The sequence below is a fragment of the Petaurus breviceps genome, unplaced genomic scaffold (genome assembly GCF_028583685.1).
Source record: "Petaurus breviceps papuanus isolate PSGF00001 unplaced genomic scaffold, PetGlider_PUasm1.0 38, whole genome shotgun sequence".
In the NCBI taxonomy this organism is placed as follows: Eukaryota; Metazoa; Chordata; class Mammalia; order Diprotodontia; family Petauridae; genus Petaurus; species Petaurus breviceps.
In genome coordinates this window covers 55432471-55443154 of record NW_027186304.1, presented here as the reverse complement: position 1 = coordinate 55443154, position 10684 = coordinate 55432471, and positions in this window count along the sequence as shown.

The window sequence follows — 10684 nt, the reverse complement described above, 5'->3', positions numbered from 1 at the left end:
TGTCTTAACTGTCTAGGCTAGGAAGTTGAAAATAACGGGTCATAAATTAAGAACAGGAAAAACAAAGCAATAGAGTCCTTTATACTTGCTTCCCACAATAGTGGTTTAGAGATGCTTGATATTTGTAACACTAAAACCCATTATAAACTTTGTAGTTCTCTTCCATAGTGAGAGAATTTTATTATTAAAAAGAGAAGGATACACTTATGACTATAACAGTATCAAAAAACACCCTCTGGGTAGAAGCCTAAAGTCAGACGTAGGCATAGGCCTAGGAATACTAGGACTAAATTCCCTTGGCTCTGCTTGATTTCAGGTAGAAGTCATAGATACTTTTTGAAATAGCTACTGATGTGACAGAGTTGTAAAGTTTTTCATAGGGTGTCATAGCTGGACACAAAATCAACCAGTGAGGAAATATTTCTGCTTAAAGGGAAGTGGTGGGGAAAACAGAGTCAAGAGGATATTTCCATTAACTTTGTAAGGCATCTTTTCAACCTTGTCATCTCCCTATATCCACCCGTACTATCTTCAGATCATACTTCCTTTGAGGAGCTCTTGACATTTCCTTTGAACAGCAGATTACTTGCTTAACAATAATTTGAAACAGTTATACTCAAATTTAAAACTCAGATCAAATCAAATTATAGTTCCACCTCACACAAGTTCCACTGCTCAAATTTAGAGAATATATTTTTTCTTTTTCTTGCTATAGCAGTTAATTAACAATAAATAATATTTATCTTCAGTATTTGTTAAGTACATATAAGATCTTTACAAAAATATTCATACAACATATTTTTTCCTTTCTAGTTTAATGACATCCTGATGTAAAACTCAATCATTAGACATGGCTCTTGTTAGTAACATACATTCTTGCAGCCACTTCTTTCACACAGCTAGTAAGATTTTATGATCTTTCCAAGGCTGAAGGTCCAGAGAACCTGGCAAGACTCCAAAGAACTTTATAGATAATGGGAATATAGAGGGGTTGTTTCATTTTTTAATTTTCCCCAAATACTAAGTAATTATTATTATTTAATTTTAAATAAAATATATCTTATTAAAGACTTAAGACATATTTTAAACCATAATGGCAAAAGTGTATAATAAGTGAGTGCTCAAATTCATAATTTCAGATTAAAAGGGAAACTAATCTCCCAGTAACATCAATGTAGTGCACTGTAGGCATGATTTTTCAAATTAACAGCATTTCTTATACAATGGTTTCCCAAAGTCACAATGCAAATGCTCAGAAGCATAATCATAACATAAAATAATATTATGGACTTAAAACAGGAAATAAAACTTACTATCAGATGACATCAGTTCAGTTGAATGAATTTATGAATTATCTAACCTCGAAATTCATTTTATCATCTATCAACTTGAGCATTCTATACTAGCTGTAGTCAGAGACCGGAAGAGAACAAATTATTTTTATAGGTGCAAAAGTGGCATCAGCAGTTAATTTTGCTAACTAATTTATCAAATTCCAATATAAATCCAAATCTGAAATTGCTCAATTTTAAATTTTGTTACTTTACCCCCCACACACACACACTTTTCTACATCAATGTGAATATCAAAATTGGTGAAAGAAATCTTGGAGATCATGAGAAATCCCCAAATTAACTTAACTATCTGAAACAGAAACAAGCACTATTTCGATATGGAATCATAATTTTTATATGCATAAACATTTGACTGTCTTCTTATCAACATGAGACATGAGGCTTGACTGATATTTTTCTGCAATATTTACTTTGCTAAATTGTCAAATTTTCTTTAGAGTTTAGATCGATGACAAGTTTTACACAATGCCAATTAATTGAAAAATTAATACTTTGCCCAAAATAGAAGCTTCAAGGTTTACAGACAGTTTCTCATATTGTCAGGAAAAAATTTCCAATTTAGTTTCTCAAGAATTTTCAAATGCACAATTTATTCTAAATCTTTTTAAATGACTTTGTTGCTAATTTATCCATGCAATTAAATTCATTCACCAAATCCTTCACCAGGCTTAAAATGAGATTTTACTTATTCCCAAATCATTTATTCTCTAATTTAAACAATTCTTCCTCTTTCCAAGATGGGAAGAAGAAACAATAATGAGTGGCTCTTAAGCACCAGAGAATGCTTTAAAAATGCAAAGTTATTTTTTTCACTTTTAGACTTCACTGGAGATAAAACTTTAAAATGGCTTCAGTTCTGTTTATTCTCTAGTCAGTGAAATCACCTTCTTCCCTTACACTAAAACCATAAATCTGTCATTCTCTTAGGAAGAGAGAGTGATAGAAGGGTCTGCTGTTTATATGTTCCTTAGTCCTAGGGGGCTGCAACCCCAAAATCCCACTAGTATCTTTCAGATTTTCACCACAATTTGGTAAACAGATTTTCTTTCAGTTCACAAATTTAGCCTCTATTTAGTTTGCAATGCTATAAAATTTCTGCAACAGGGAAAGGATCTCTTTCTCTCTTATCTCTTTCTCTCTTTGCATTCCCAATTTGGCCAGAATTAGGAACACAAAGATGACAGCATATCTTTGTAAGCTTTGAAATATGGACAGAGAAAAAAAATATTGACAGAACATGTTTCTTGCCCTTTCTCAAGACAATAGGGCTTTACGTTTTCCTGCAAGGTCTAGAAAAGTTAGCAGAGGAATCGTAAAACCCTTGGGAAATTCTTTGTCATCCATGCTAAGATTCCCCCATAAGTAAAGACAAACAAGAATTTAAAATCTTCAACTAAAGGAAAAGAAACTAGGATGTAGATCAATTACTGAAAGAAAAAATATGGTAGGAAGTATAGAATTTATAAAAGTAACAAGATTAGGAATAATAGGAGTCATAGGAATAACAAACTTATTTATAGCTCTTAAATCCTGAACAAACCGATACATAAGTCAATCTCTTTCATCTAATTTTTCTTCTTTTCTTAATGATAAAATGGGGTGTTATATGGAGACTCTACCTTTTAGATAACTCCTTCTTTTGCTAAATCTGTTGGCTGTATTTTCATTCTGAGCTTTAATCAAAGCATAATGCTTAATACATGGCCATGGCTTTATCTCTATAATAACTAATCACAATTAGATCAATTTCTTTTATTAAGTCAGTATCATTACCATTACAGAATTTCAATTCAGGGTGTTTCCCCAGCATAGGGTAAAACTTCTCACTTACACACACACACACACACACACACACACACACACAACAGAATGCACATAGTAAGTAAAAAGAAAAATATCTCCTCGTGTACAGAATATGGCTGTCCTGAATTATATACCAAACCTCTTCCTAAGAGATTAACACACAAAAAAAGCTGATTTTCAATTAAAGTTTCTCTTTGAATGGAGGGTTCAATGATAGAACTTTTGTTTCTTTTCTTCCTGCATTGTCTTTAGGTTTTTTTCTTATTCTTTCTGATCATTCAAATCATTCTTGTTCGTTAGAGGTATGATACCCATCCCAAAGATACAATAAGTCATTTGCTTTGGATGTGCGGTTTCAAAAAATCCCATTAAATAAACCAGTTTTCATTCTTCAAATGGACTTTCCCCTAGTCATGACACATGGGGCCTTTCATAAGTATAAACATTGCAGATATGACAGTGAGATTTTAACCTCTTGAGATAGAGATATCTGCCAGCAATACATAGACTTCCCATATTTCTCTGCTATGTTAACCAGTGGAACCCCAGGCCAGCTCTTTCTGGATCCCATGCTGCCCATTTTCCTTTAGACCCCATTTTCCAGTTTTACTATATTTAGCCTCTAATTTCTTCACAGGTCTTTACTTCCTCAGGAACTAGAGAGCTAGCAGAATCCCAGGAGGGTGACTTTGTAAAAAGTCAAGGTCTCTTACCTGCTAGAAAGTTCCCACAAATACCCAAAGGCAGAGTGCTCACTGCTTCTCCAGCACCTGGTTGAAATAAACCTATATGGAGATAATTCTTGAAATATTACAGTTTATCGAAAAGATAAAAATAGGAATATACAGAGCATAGTTCTAGTTCATAGCTCTGAGACTAGGGAGAGAAATCATCAAGAACACTCTTTTTAATAGTCATATAAAAGCAACTTGTGCATAATATGTTCCTCAGAACTTATCTCAGTACAACTATTTTTTCAGAACTGTCATCTCATTATTTCTCTACTAGTAAGTTTATCTTGACCTAGATATATCAATAACTTTGACAGAACATTGGCAGAACAATCTGTTTAGGTTTGGTTCTAGTATGTGCACCTGTTCTTTCCAGGAGCTAAGGAATTATAGAAAATTACTCCCCAAAATCATGTCATGCAATAATTTCACCTTCCTAAGACCACACTATGTTATAATTTGACTCTCACTTATTCCTTACACTGGGAAAATCTCTTTGAAGTTTGGTAAGTCACTGACAATGCTAAGATTCAATATTTCCCAATAGGAGAAAAGGTTATTTATTTATTACATATTTTTATAATGAAGCTAATCAAATATTAGTCATGAAAAACATTATTCTGACAAAGTGTCCCCTCCTACATATTACCATCATCAACATAATGCCAAGAAATCTTTTACCTCTGAAATATTTGGCCTTGGTATAGTTTATATCTAATTGTTTTGTCTATTGAATTCAGACATTCCCTTGCAAAGCAACAGTGGTATTTACCTTTGTTTTGAGTATTTCCAAAGCATGTCATCAGTGATTAAAAAACACTGGAAATCTTCATTAATATACTTCTGTTTGGTCTGCAGGTTTCAAATTCATGAATCTGAGGGAATAGAAAACCTATCAATTCAGATTTCTCAAAGCCATAACAAAACAGGAATATAACAAAGATCAAGGTTAGGAAATGTACATATCACACCTGCAGGATATTTTCAATTTTATTTTCTAAAAGTCAGAAGTTTGTATTTTAATTAGGGCTTGGCAAAATACTATAATTCCCAGTGCCTAGGATTCTGAGCAATACTTGGACTATAGAAGGCATTGATAAAAATATTTAGTCCAAATAATTCAAGTAGCCATGGAATTCCTAGGCCAGGTTTTGTTTTGTTGTGCTTTTTTCCCGAAAATTATTTGGTTTTTGTCGGGTTTTGTTTGTTTGTTATTGGGGGGGAGGGTTGGCCAACACAACATGTTTGTCTTTGATGAACATAAACTCCTGGGGAAAAGGAAAACACCATCAATGCATGTCTTCAGTGCCTAGTTTATGACTGAGGATATGTACCAATACCAACTTTACTCCTTAATTCATTCAGCACTCTCTTATATGACTGTAATTAACCTCCTATCAGTAGCAAGTGTCTACATTCCCCTTTTATTGTGAGTCGTCTGAATTACAATCCTATTCCTTTCCCAAATTAACAATTCCACCTTGAAAAGAAAGAAAATGAACCATAAAGGCAATCAAAGAGAACAAAGTTACTGTTTCCAGTGAGAAGACAACTCAGGTTATCCCAGTCTCCTTGAATACTTATAATGCCTTGATGCCTGCAGATGAGCTACCATAGATAATGGTGTTAATAATGGTGTTACCATTTTTACAGGGAGGAATAGAAGGAAGAGAGGAAGGAAGGGAGGGAGGTGTATGGTATATTATATCCACTTTCCATCAGCAGTTCTTCCTGGTTTCAACAAGATGACCCTCCTAGGATAAGCTGATCGCTTCTAAACTCATCATGCTTTGAGAATCTTCTCTTTCTTTAGTGTTCAAAGTTGTTTTTCCTTTGTTCTCTAAGAGGACTATGACTTCAGGAAGGTGATGCTGACTTGCAAGTAAATTGGATTTAAATGAGGGAGGACTATGCAGAGTCACCAGCCTCCTTTTCTCCTCCAGAGTCATCTGAACCCAGTGGCAAGACAGAGATGAGGAAGGAATGCCATTCAGGTATATGAAATGGACTGATCAAATTATCTGAATTTGCTATCAATGCATAGTCAATACATTTCTGCTCAGCCATCCAAACTGTTAGAACTACTTCCCGACGTTCTATATCCAGTAGATGCCTTACTTATGAAATGATGTTAGTAGAATTGAGTTTAAATTAATTATGATCACATAGATAACAAACTTTTAATTTCCTCCTATTAGCACAATGAAAAAGAGATTTGTAATATGCCTAGAGTAAGAGCATGATGTCATATTATAAACATTCTTTCATACATAAAAGATTACACTATTTAAAACATCATTTGATCTGCTAAAGTCAGTCCTATAATGTTTGTCATGGCATGATTCCAATTAATTTTTAGACTAATGGGGAGTTTTCCTCGAATAAGAACTTAAAAGTGCAATATAGTCTTAAGCTTCATTTTATTGGATTTAATAATACTTTATATTGATATAATGACTATCTCCCAGTAGACTCCAGCATTCAAAAATAGTATCCCTTTGTGGAAGCTTTGAAAAAATCCATCATATATGAATTCATTATAAAGAATTGCTCTGGTCCATTTATCTTATCATAAAAATCACCAGGTCCATACATATGGGGGTGAAAAATCATACTAAACAAGCAAGAATCAAGCAACACATTTACTGCGTGCCTATCATGTGAGGCAGTGTGGTATAATAGAGTGTTCTATTTAGAATCCAGTTGAAAAGGCTCCAGGTTTGACCCCCTAGCTCTGCTATTTCTTGTGTGACCCTGAACAAGTTACTTTTCTATTACTGTTTGTGCCTAAGGTTTATTTGTTCTCATGATAAAATAAGAGCATTGGATAAGATTCTTACCCCACTACCAGCTCTCGATCTATGATCCTATGTTGACATATGTATGATTCAGCACTTGGAGCTATATTTAGTAATATATTTTTCCTGCCGTTAGCAAGTTTACTGTCTAGTCAGGAAAATAATAAGAAAAAGACTTTTCTCCCTCTATCTTGGATTCCTCTCCAGTTATCCTCAGTTCAATATAGTAATCATTGCATTTCCTCATCAATGTATAGCTCTTTAATTACTCTGTATTATCATAAGCTGCTATCCTTCCAACACTCCCTATGGCTCCCTCCTCCTAAACCTTTTTTCTGTCCTCAGATCTTAAAAGCTTTAGTGTACTTTGAAACATGAACAACTTAGATTATAGACATAGATTATAGATACTAAGGGAAAAAATTGTAAATGACATTATAAGCACATACGTTTTAGCTTAGTGTAAGTACACTACACAATTGTATTCAACATACTCTTGTTTCATATCCTCTGACAAATGGAGGGGGAAAGTCCTATTGTGGCATGCCAGATAAATTGCATCCTGTATTTATACACATACCTAGCAATTTTGACACCCAGGGCAAGCAACCCAAAATGAGCCCTCGAAGCAACTTGTTTTTTCAAAGGTAAATTCAGTTGTAGCAAGAAGAGATCTTTGGACATTGACCTGTAGCAGAAAGACAAGAACCCTACACAACTGTAGCTCTCTGTTTATGAGCTAACTAAGTGCTGAGTTCATTTGTGTCTCTGTTATAAAGGAATGCAAGTGCTGTTAGCCCTCACCAAATTTTAGTCCTTGAGACCATATTCCCATTACTCTGTCCTAGTTACAGCTCTGTCTAGAGCTAACAGCACCAAATCCCTGTGAGCTATATGTCAATTCATCTTTAAATATTCCTCTCAGATTGTTTCTATCATAGCAACTCTAATCAGTTTTATTATAATCATTCCATAGAAAGATCTTTACCCTGGAAGTACACTCTAGCTACAGGTGTGCTAAAGCCAGTTTAAACTAACTCATGAGAAACAACTGTTAAAATTTCAGAATGATCATTCATACCTTAGAAATCAGTAAATCAGAACTTGATTCATTGTTTTTATGATTGCTTAGATTTAATAAAGTGATGGAGAAAATGTTAATAATGCAGATAAAACTTAAAAGTGCAAATTGCTACATCCTACCCCCAAGCTAGTTCTTTTTTTAGAACATCCCTGACTCTAAACCTGGATACCTCACACTGGAAGTACCATGTGGTCTCTTCCTCTGACTGGCTACTTCTTTCTAGAACATCCATTTTAATGATAAGTGTATTCCTCTCCCCACCCCACACCTGACCTTATGGACTTTTTCTAACATGGCCTTACATCGGCACCACATCCCCTTTTCAGCTTCCTTTGATGTTTTTTTTCTGCCTGTATTATAATGTAAGCTCTTTTTTGAGGGCAGGAACTGTCCTTCTGATTGTTTTTGTATTCCCAGGGAATAGCACAGTACCTGGAATGTAGTGAGGGCTTAATAAATGCTTGTGCATTGGACATGACTACCGAAATTTCTAGGTGTGACAACTATACAAGGACTTTCTGAAATCACCGTGCTTAAATATTAGTATGTTGAAGAAATGTGCCATAGACATATAAGGTTCTGCCTCTGTTCTCACAGTATAAGAAAAAGATCTGCCAAGCATTATGGTGAGATCAGCGCTGCAAGTGAAGTTGTTCTAAAGACAGTTGTAAGTTTCAGACGTGAACTCATAGTGGATATTTTTCTACTGTATTTGAAACAGAAAATTATGCATAGCAAAGGGTATGGTTTTATCTCTGTTTCACAAAAAAAGATTTCTCAATAAGTAATTATTGCTGCCATCAGACTTAACCATTTTATTCTCAAGTCCATGATAACCCACATATCACATTTTCCACTTCAAGTGAACACAGGTGATTGGTCTGGAGCCTAAAGCTTGTGAAATAAGAACTCATTACCTCACTCTGTGGGTGCTCCCCAGCAAGATAAGTATGCAGAATGTTTGTCAAGATATGTGGACACCACATAAATGTGCTATCCACCAGTGCAGGCTTGCCTACCAGGAAGGCTTGACAACCTACGTGTTCTGAATGCTTTGCTAGGTGGTACTTAAGAGACACTAGCTGGAGACAGGCGGGGCTTGTGGGCTTTTTAGGAACCATTAAAACAATCCTTTCAGCTCCTAATTTTCTGAAATGAGGGAAGGATCAACTTTACCAAAAAGTTTGCTGTGAAAATAGGTAGGAATTCCACATAGGATGAAATGAAGTACAGTCACTACAATGTCATAGCTGAGTGAAATCATCTTGCTTTTACAGTTCTTTCCATCTATTCTCTACCACCTCCATTAAGAATTTATGAGCCTTGTACACAGTAACAGCAACATTATTCAATGACTAACTTTGATAGACTTACCTCTTCTTAGCAATGCAAGGATCTGAGACAACTTGAAAAGATTCATGATGGAAAATTCTGTCCACATCCAGAGAAAGAGCTATGGAATCCGAATGCTGATCATACTATTTGCTCTCTGTTTCTTTTTTCTTGTGGTTCTTCCCATTGGTTCTAATTCTTCTTTAGGATATGAAAACTGCATGAAATGAATGTATATGCAGAGTCTGTATCAAAATGCACATTGTCTTGGGTTGGTGATAGGGGAGGAAGGGGGAGAAAATTTGGAACTCAAAATCTTATGGAAGTGAATGCTTAAAACTAATATTAATTTAATCAACTAGTTAATATTTTAAAAATGAAATAAAAGACAAGAATTTAACAACCAAGGTGACATAAATACTATTCAAGTTAGGTGCTGATGCATCTCACACTCATTCTTGATACCATTTAATATTATGAAGTATTTACAAAAACCTAGGTACTGAGTTAACATTTATACATCCCTGTATTTACCAAGCTGTATCAGTGCTGGTTGCAGAAACCATTCCAATGCAGTCATTCATTCAGTCAACTTGCATCTGAAACAGGAAAACTAACACATTTTTTCCTCTTTGGGGTGATTCAGAATATTTATACCATAAAGCATATATTGTATGTCCTCAAAGGTCCATAAGTCTTCTCTCATATTGGACTCTATTCTTTTCTGACCCCAGACCAAAGAGGCTGCCAAAACAAACATTCATTAAGTGTTTATTATGTGAAAGGTCCCTTATGTGAGTGAATCAGTCAACTAGCATTAAGTACCTACTATGTGTCAGGCAGTGGGTTAAGTGGGGAATTCAAAAGAGGAAAAAACAGTCCCTACTCTCAAGGAACTCATGATCTAACAAGGCAGGCAAAATGCAAACAACCATGTACAAATAAGAAATGTATACTGGATAAATTGGGGTTACTCTCAGAAGGAAATCTCCAAGATTGAGGACTAGGGAAGACTTCTTATAAAAGGTAATATTTATTTGAGTCTTAAAGGAGTCTAGACAACCCAGAAAACAGAGATGAAGATGAAGAGGAAGTTTCAAGCATAAAGGACACACAATGAAACTGCCCAGAGTCAGGAGATGGGGTGTTTTATTCTATAAACAGCAAGGACCTGGTGTCACTGGATTGCAGAGTAAATGGTAGGGATTAAGGTTTAAGAAGATTGATAAATTTTTGTTTTTGGTTAAAAGCCAAGTTATGAAGAACTTTAAAAGCCAAAGAGATTTTATAGTCAGTCCTGGAGGAGGATAGTCACCAGAGTTTATTGAAAAGAGGAGTGGCATAGTCAGGCTTGCACTTAAGGAAAATCAGCAGAGTGGAGGATAGACTAGAGTTAGAAGAAACTTAAGTCAGGGAGACCTGACCGACTATTGTAATAGTCCTCACTGTAAGGTAGTGATGGCCTTGGGTAAATCACTTAACTCCTCTAGCCATCCGTTTACTCATATGTGAATATAAGGTGCCTGTAGTAGATTTCTGAGGTTCTTTTCCCATCTTCCCAAGAGAAATTGCATCTTATTT